Below are 9853 nucleotides of genomic sequence, written 5' to 3' on the forward strand. Positions count from 1 at the left end.
CATACCCATTCTGGAGCAAATGCACTGTCAGTAATAATCCAGGAGAATGAGGGAGGAGACCTACGTGGTTTGACCTCAGCCAGAGAGAGAGTTCATATGAGAAAGACAGAGCATTACCTAAGAGTGGTTTTTTCTTCACTTCACTTCTTTTTTCTGCATTTCCACACCTTAACCCTACTGTAGCAGAGCCTGGTACAGTATATTTCCACTGGCTACTCAGCGTCCCATAGCTGTGCTGTGGCCAGGTTGAGCTGGGAGGAGAGCTGTCAGCCCACAAACTGGGGAAGGCAATGCAGACATGGCACTACATTTAGCCCTGGACAGGCAAGGAGAATGCTCTTGCAGCTGTTGTTGCTCAAAGCACAATTTGGATCCTGGTAGAGGGGACTGAATAACTTCTAGTTTTCAAGAAATATAAGTGACAACCTATCAACCCCAGCAACTGGTTTCTATCAGCTTATATTGGTTACATTTTCAAAGCTATGTTCAGAAGGAAAAGGGCAGAAAACCTAATGCTTCAATGATACTGTCATTTGCTAGATTCCCTTAATAATCCAGCTGTGAATAGGTGAAATTGCTTTGTGAACCTGCTGCATGGAGCACACTTTCTTTGCAGCTTTCTCATGCAGAGGAATAGTTGCTGAGGTTAGAAGATACCCTGTGGAACAACCAAACAATTCTGCCACCCATACCCCAAGCTCAGGTAACCCCTTTGGAAGGGTGTGAAGGAGGAATGCATGCAGAGAGGTTATTTTCACCTCTCTCTAGCCAGACCATGCACCTATAGCAGCAATGAGGGCAGGAAGCTAAGCCAGATAGGGGAGAACAAAATAAGTGCCAGTTTGATATACGAGTACGTAGCAAGTTTTAAGCCTGGCTCCTGCCCTTTTCTGTGTGTAATAAATGAAATGACCTTCCAGTTAAAGTGTAAGAGATTGAAAAAGACAAAGCAGAGCAGTGAGGCCCTTTTTTCCCAGTGTATACGTACATTAGAATTCTGCTCTCACACTCTTGCAAAGGAAAACTGTAGCTTGAAGAGAAAACAACATAGCATTAAGCCATCCTGGTGTCAAATATTGTAAAAGAAAACAGTTAACGACACTGCATTCTCATTACCAGCTTTGCGTATAATAGCTTCCCTCTCTCATACCAAACAGGATTTCTTAGTGCTCTTTTGTGCTTAACTCTCCAACTTGGCAATTCCACCCAGCCCCATGCTCATAAACTGTAACTCCTTTGTCATTCCCAGGTATTTTCTGTGGGTTTTGATTTTATTGTGACCTGAAACTATTTTATGACTGAGTTCTACTGTTGTTCTGTGTACAGTGGGTAATGAAACACCTTTATCAGTATCTGCATCTTTTGGTTCTTTCTTTTTTTTCTTCTCAGCTTAATGACATTACTGTGAGCACCACTGGGACTGTTATGCAGATGTGCTGCATACCAGAGAAGTTGCTGCTTCAGGATAAGCCATTACTTTTTGTTGCCCCCACAGGCCTGGGAAAGATAGCTATTACAAACAACTTCCTGCAACAGTTACCTCATGAAAAATATGTTGTATGTCAAATTAACTTCTCAGCACAGGTCTCGGCTAATCATACCCAGGACATCTTCCTAACAAAACTCGAAGGGTATCCTGAGTTTTAATTAAAATCAAATATGTAATTGTGCTCAGTTTGCTCCACAGAGATCATCCACAAAATAACATTAAATGCTCTTCTTCCATTTATGACAGAATAAATGAAAGCTGATTTGTTTCTCTATGTAATGTTTATTACCGGGGAAACTACATTTTAATTGATGTTGACAAAGATTCTGATTTATGGCATATATAGAACAGCACATAGTCCAGAAAGCATTTCTGTTCAACTTTATCTTCTTAGATGTTTTTGCTTTAGGAGAGTGAAACAGCTCCGGGTCCCTGGATATTCTTCAGTCTAAAGCATATTAAAGGGAATCACCAGATTGAGTCCCAACTAGTAAAGAGAGCCATCTGTTAGGGAAAGATCTGAGCAGTAGGTTATATATGGTACTTGCCAACCCACAGAGGGCAAAAAGATCAACTGGAAGAATGGCAGCATCCAGGGGATTATATGTAGAAAGTGGCTAGCTCACCAGCATCTAAATCATGCATTTTTAATTCATCACATGGCAGACAAACAAGTCAAACGTTAATTGGCATGATAAAAGGGAGCTCATAGTGTATTCTGCACCTTTCAATACCGAGAGCCTTGCTTGCCAGACAGCCTAGACAAAACCTCGAACTTCATATTTGCAAGCACCAGAAATGAGATCTGTGGGCAGTATCACACCTCAACCAATCCAAAATAAATAATTTTTCTTAAAAGGGAAAGTACTGCAAATGCTCAGTGCAAGCATGAATCTTTAGGAATTTTGGAGATTTTATTTTTGGTGCTAAAAATTACTCTAATAATTGTAGCTTCCCTGAGCAAACAAAACTAAGAATTTGACTCAGCTGTGACATAAATAGTTCAAGTATAAAAGAAAGCATTTTTATGCACACTGGAGTTTGATAAATGCTATTATGACAACTGGCAGGCTGTATTGAATGGAGAAATATATCCTACCTATAATACAAAGGACTAGAAAAAGCCATAAGGGTATTTGCTGTGGGGCTTACAAGTCACAATCATTTTGATCTCTGAATAGTCAAGATAAAACCACTTGCTCCATGTATTTTTGTTTTATATTTGTATTTTTCTATAAACTGTGTTTTCAAAGTCTGTCATAAAACCCCAAAATGTTAAAGTAGCTTAGACAAAAGATTTGGAATAACTAGACATCCAAAAATTATCTGTCTCAATCCTGACAAGGTCATCATAAGCTCTCTGAGGAAGCTGCACTGTTTTAGCCCACACTAAAACAGGAATTTTTATCTTAAAAGAGAAAAATTCTCAGAAGGGGACACTTTTCAATTTATCAAAGTGCATGTGCAAGAGTACAGCAGGTTCTAACGAAGTGCTGTAGTGTAAGGTGCAAAGTGCAATATAGGGATGGTCAGTTTTGATTACTAGCATTTTGATTTTCCACTTCATAAAAATTATTTGAGAAGTCCATGTGTTTAGTTGATGGATTGCAGTGGATTATCTTTGAAATTAGTGAGATCATGCAGATTCTGAAAATGTAATATACCTCTAGAAAAATCTGTTAAATATATTTTTAAGTGCCTTTCATGCTTTTTCATATCTGTTTCTGAGCCAAAAGCTGCTGAAGGACCTGAAAGATGGTCTTCCAAAATGATATTAAAGAAATAGCCTTTTTTTTTTAATGAGAGACACCAACAATCCAGTTTAGATAATTTTATGGCCTAGATGATATTTCTTCTTTGATTATGCTTGGCCAAGATCACTCAGGATTAATTCTTAAAGACCAGGATCATTTCCCAGAGTTACTTTAACCTCCTCAACTAAAGCAGATAGTAAATACTGCAGAAACATTTACTCAGAGTGAGCAAATCTTGGACGCATGCATCTACTTGCATTCCTGAGAACAAAATCAAACTGTATTATGGGTGCTGCAAGCTTAATTTTAAGGTTTCCAGTTGATCACAGAGACTTGTAAAAGCAAAGAACAGAGAAACTATTTTTGTATTAAAGGTCACTGTATTTTATTAACGTTTTAATTGCTACACATCTGCTACTAAACTAGAAGCCCCAGCACCAAGGATGTTGTATTTCATGTAGTAATCAACACAGCCTAGTGCTGTAAATGTCAATGGTGGAATAACACAGCACCCAACTTGGCCCTCATGGTGTAGGTGGCTCTCATCTTGAGGTGGGTGAAGTGAAAATTAGATGTGTGGAAACAATTTGAAAAATGCAGCCTAACTAGTAAGAAAAGGCTGTGGGTGGTCATGGCACTAGGGAACCCCCCAAAAAACATCTCCAGCGCAGATACTCATGACTGAAGACCAAGGGTGAGGCTGGACAAGGTGCAGGGCTCTCTTGGGGGCACAGTACTGGAGTAAGATAAAGAGAGCCAAATGGATACAAGTCCCTCTGGACAGTCATCAGCTGAGAACAGGGAGGAGGGAGGTGGTGGCCCCAGAGAAGGGAGGAGGAATGAGTTGGTCATGATTTTCAGGCAGAGTGGAGGCAGCAGGAGACTGTACAGGCAGCGGTGCACAAAGTACCTTCAGCGTAGCAAACAGTGCCAAACTGCCTGATCAAAAAGACATTTAAGCTACATTCAGCACAAGGCAACTTTCTAGTCTACAAAAAAAAATCAGCTAAAGGAGAACCCAACCTGGATCTGTCAGCGTGATTCAGCCAGTGATTATTTCATTAAGTATCTGATCAAATGACTCAAACTTTCAGGCAGTTTGTCAACTGACTGAAAATGAACACCAGACATCTGACTACATGACTGAAGTAATGTACTGAATTAATCAGTCAAATAAATAAGGAGTCTAACAGAGAGTGCAGAGTGTGCTCTCAAAAAATGAGATTTCTTTCACCCCTCATGACAAAGATTGGCTTTCCTCTCTTTAAACAAGTAAGGAAAGACACGCTGTACTTCATTGCCTGTGTCTACTTGGTTCTTAACTTGTCCAAAACCTCCCTGCTGAAAAGCAGTGAGGGAAAGGCAAGGGTGGCAGTGTACCCTCTTCTGTGTCTGTCAAAATGCTCTGGGCTGGAGCATGAGATGAGGAAGAATGCTCTTCAGGGGCTGGAGACACAACTTCTTCTCCTTCTGTGGAGCTTTTCTTGTGCTGCCTCTCTCCAAGAGCAGATTGCACTTACCCACCTGCTGGAGCAAACATGGGTGGAGTGATTTCCATAGTTTGATTACAGCTTCTGTTTTGAAGTTCTTTGCTGAGCTCTTTTACCATGCCTTGGTGACCACAATTAATTAATTTTTAAAAAGAACAGGGATGTCTTTGCCAAGAAGCTTGTCTCAAGACAGGTCTTTTTGGGGTGTACACTCAGGCTTCTAAGTGGAAACTCAGTTGCGTGCAGCAATATTTTCTCTCTGAGCTTATAGGCATGTTGCACTGCTAAAGTTGTCATGCCTGCTTGGGGAATGTGAAATGCTGTACTGGGGGTGCTCTGAACAAAGCAAACCAGCACCTTTTGAGGCTTCTCTGCACAGCCCTGTGGCGAGAAAAAGAACTCCAGATAAAGTCCTGTCTGGAGAGTTAGTGATTAGTGCAAACCTTTGCTGTGTTTCCTCCAAGAGACAGATGAGGAAAAGTGACCATCCTTATGAGCATAGCTGGGCCCATCAGGCACTGCTGGAGCTGATATGTACTGCTGGCCCTGAGACACAACCTTATGAGAGATTAGAATATAGACAAAACCTTTCCCAAGGTGGATTTCCCAACCTGCAGAGATTCAAAAAGGTGAACTGAAAAATGAAACATGTCTGTCTTTGGGAAAAGGCTTTCCCAAAGATTTCTCCATATATATTCCTGTGGATTTCTTTGGTGCTCAACTTCAAGCAGAACACAGCTTGCAGGTATCCTCTGAACTCCCAATCCCCCTTTTTCCTTTGATGCAAAGAAACTGCTTGAGAATCCATGGCTGTCCAGCTGTTGCACATGGAGGAAAAATGACCTGCTCTGAGTACTGCAGGCAGTTCTCTTCATCGCCAGAGAGAAGCTGCTCACAAATGCCATCCTGTTGGTATTTCTGCAGGGAGCCCTCATCCAGAAGATTTTAGAACACATCTTACTCATCTACGTGAGTTACCACTTCTATTTTAGGCAAGAGGCCTAAGTTAAAATGAAAATTAATGTGTTTGTTAACTTCCCTCTTATTTATGTTTGTTAGCTTTTCTCTTATGCACAGTGTATATTACAATGAATTAAAAAATAATAATAGCTAATCACGGCTTGGCAGGGATTTTTAATGGACTTAATTTTTCTCTATCATGCTTACATGTAATCTCTAAAATTCAGTGTTTCATGGGCTTGTTATCACTTGTAGTGTGTGCAGTGTGTGCCTGGAGTGCTTCCAGAATAACTGTGGGAATTACAAATTCCCCCAAGACCAACAGGTGCTGGTTCCCATCCCCAGGCCAAGCAGCACACGTCCTGTGTCTGTGTCTGGCTGGTTTAGTGTAATTTACATCATGGGAGTTTTTGCCCTTCCCACAACCACTTTGAAGGAAGGGAGCATTTACTGCAATGAGTTACATCACATAAACTGTAGGTGGCCTGGAAACGATGCTCAGGCTCGGCCCTTGAGCTGCCCTTGTTGTGCTGAAACTGACAGACCTCACATGCTTTTTTATCAAAATGAAAGGTGGCCTCCTTTCATCACCTTGTGACATATTACATACAAAATGACCACATTATTGCACATGAAATAGGAGAACCTGAACATTGCCCTATGTGGGCATGAGTGATGCACGTGTCAGCTGTGGAGGGGATCAGGGCAGGCTGGGGTTCATCATTCTACCCACACAGGTCCTGCCACTGTCCAGAGGGGGGTGGCTTTTTATAAATCATGAATCCATTGTAACGCTCCAAAATAGTGAGGATTGTTGGTCCGTGCAGTGCAGAGAGCAATGTTGCTATGGTAACAAGTTCTGTATCATTTTTTGTGTGTTTCTGTAATAAAAATACATATATATATATATATATATGCATTACTTTTATTAGATTATGGTACCTTCAAAAAGCATTGCTCAGCTTTTTACCTCAGAATCAAGTTTAATTTCAGACTGGGTCAGTATCAAAATGATGATCATTATTATTCCAGATGTTTTTTTGGTGGCCTTTGTGAATTTACTGACAGTCCCAGCTCAATAGATAGTGACAGGTGTCTACACTATTAGTGTCTACTACAATTAGTACTAATTGGTACCTCTATTGGCAGTAGAGGTTGGCTAGGGATTTAATGGAGATGAGAGATGAACACATGCTCTCTGAGTTCTTCCCTTCTTTCCCCAAATAGGGAGCAAAACACATCTGAAATAAGTCTTCGTGGTCAAAGTAAAGAAGAAAGTTTCAATATTTATTACTTGGTTTGTTCCTGAGTGGTGGCTTAATGGAAGCATTCAATCTCTGAGACTTCCAATTTGGCACTTCTCAGGTGAAATTTTCATTACTAGTCTAATTTTTTCCAGGTGCACTTCTGCAGCTGCAATGTATTGTGCCATAATTTAGCACCTGCAGTTCTTTCTAACATCAAGAATTTCCAGCCAGGAAAACAAAGGTTGGGTCCAGCCTTGATTTAAATAAATAAAATTTTAATAAACAACCCTATCATATAAAAAGCAACAACGTGCTTTTAAAGGTTTAATCAAGCAAAAGTGTTAACAATACAATACCCTCTGTTGATAAGCTTTAACAAAAAGAGGAAGGAATCTCTGTGTATTGCATTTTAACAGATATTCTATAAGACTGTTTGCTTAATTGTTATTCCCCTTTGTAGAGAAATCTCACCCATTTGTTAATTTGTTTCTTTTCTTCTTACGCCTGACAAACAGCTCTAACCATATTAAATTGTTTGCTTGTGATAGGGGAAAGGGTTTTTTCATTTATGCCTGTGAAGTTAGTTGAAAGTCTTAGAAACGTGAAATTTATAGTAAGTTCAAAACAGGCGAATTACACTCCAAGTAAGTGTTGGCAGCTCTTTATCTTTTCCTTGTTTTCCATATTTAATTCCACCCTTGAAAGATGGAATATGCATCATTTCCCCATCGTCTCTCCCTGGTTCACATTGAGTGAAGTGTTTTGAATTAATTATGTTAAATTATTAATAGCTCAAGATTTGAAAACATTACAGGATTTGAGTAATGTTTTATCAGGCCGTAGCTGTATGATAATTCTGACGTTTTCATAGAGTAGAGTACACTTCCAGCTGATAGGTAAAAATTATGACTCTATGCTGAAAGCACTGAGCTCAGTTCATTGTGAATCATAATAAAGTAATGAACATTTAAGCTGCATCTTAGAAAAAAAGCTCTTGTTAATGAATAGACTCCAGGAGAAACAATGAAAGCAGCATTTCTTAGGCCATGTAAAATGAATTGTATAGATATATAGAATACAAAACAGCTCCATATTGGTAGGGACATGAATGGCATAAGAAGTCTTCTCTGCATCTAATTCCTGTGATACTCTGATACCAGATATTATCTGATATATCACCTCTATCTGTCAATAATTCACTGATGACTAACTTACAGTCCATTTGTCAAGGAAAATGGAAAATACTGTTAACACTAGACCCTCAAAACATGGCTCTGAGCTGCTAGAATTATTCTAGCAAATACAAAGTTTATCCTCTGTTAAATCTCCCTGACATTTTAACTAGGGCTATAAAATAAATGGTCATCTAAATCAAATTGTATTAATTTTAAGTATTATTTTGAACCCATTTTATGGCTCTACAACCATCCAAGAGCATTTAAGGGAGAGGCGAGACTGCTGACAAAAGACCCTAGAATTAGTTCTATAATTATTTGCAAGGGGGAAATGGCTCCTTTCCACAGCCAGACCACAGTGTACTTCTTGATACATTTCACCAGCCTCATGTAATAAACCCTGAGGAGGAATTAAAGAGCCAAGAAGTATAGGTTAGACTCACAAAACAGACACATGACTTAGCACTCATTTCAATCCCCCACAGTGTTGGGATCCTGCCTCCCGTGCTCTGACTGGCTCCCTGGCTGCCGGTGCTTCCCTGCTGGGGACCCAGGTTCAGGCCACCCGTCCTCCTGGGCAGGGACTTCTGCCTTTTCTCAGGAGAGCTGCCCTAACCAGGGCATTTTCCTGGGGCTGACATAGTTCCTTTACTTGGGTTAAGCAACCAGCTGTTACAAGAGTGGAGGGGTGCCTGACTTTCCTTAAGCTGATTTTGCCTTGCTCTGATACTTGAAGTCTCCTGGTGTATAAGGTCTTTGTATAGAAGCGTTGGCAGGTGGTGGCTTGGAACCTGTTTTTCTCACTATGTGGAGAAGCCTCAAGCACCCAGCTTTGAGCTGTGGTTTCCTTAAGAAGGCAAAGTGCTTAAACACTGTGTGTGGCATGACCTAAATCTTCCCAGTGGATCCAGACCCATCTGAGTAACAAGCCTCAGTATAAGAGACAAAATATGTATACATCTGTCCTTGTATATCTAACCATAAAGGATTGTATTTCCTAAGGTATTTAGACATCTGTTGAGTCATGTAACTGCTAAAGTGATTTTCAAATGTACCTTAGTAGGTTTGACAGCCAGTTCTTATTTCAAAGAGTTATTTAGACAGCCAGTGAGATATTCAAAGCGTTTATCTATTTCTCTGAGTATTGTACTGAAAAACCCATCCCAGACTTTTGCAGGCAGAAGCATGATGCTGTTAATATGCATCTATAACATAAAAACACCCATTCACTGACCATTTTATAATGTATTCTGTAGGTCTTGGCATCAGATTCAGTGCTCACAAGGACTCATGCAGGACTGGGCTTTGCCAAGACGCCCTACATATTCTTCAAGAGAAGCAAATTCTTCACTTGTCTTCTAGCCAGTAAATTGAGGTTGTTTCATGTCATAGAGTGACACTACCTTTAAGATAGCTTTGGGAACTGGGAGGAAGTTGAAGCTGCGAGAGGCTGATGGGAGTCTTTTCTTGTGACCAATTATTGGTCATTTCTAAGAATTGACAGCAGTTTTGACCACTGAGAAGTGAGATCAACTTGTGAACACCACCTTAAGATGTAAAGCCAGGGCCCTCTTGTTCTCTTTGGTTTCCAGCTTCTGAAGAGGTAACAGGCTCTGTCTCGGCCTCCCTCACCCTCCAGGCCGGACAAGGCCGCAGAGGACGAAAGGGAGAAACAGAGCCGGCCGGCCTGGCTTGGTTTGCAGTTTCTGCTGCTGGACTGAAACCTGACACCATGAAC

This window comes from Parus major, chromosome 1A (genome assembly GCF_001522545.3).
Source record: "Parus major isolate Abel chromosome 1A, Parus_major1.1, whole genome shotgun sequence".
NCBI lineage: Eukaryota > Metazoa > Chordata > Aves > Passeriformes > Paridae > Parus > Parus major.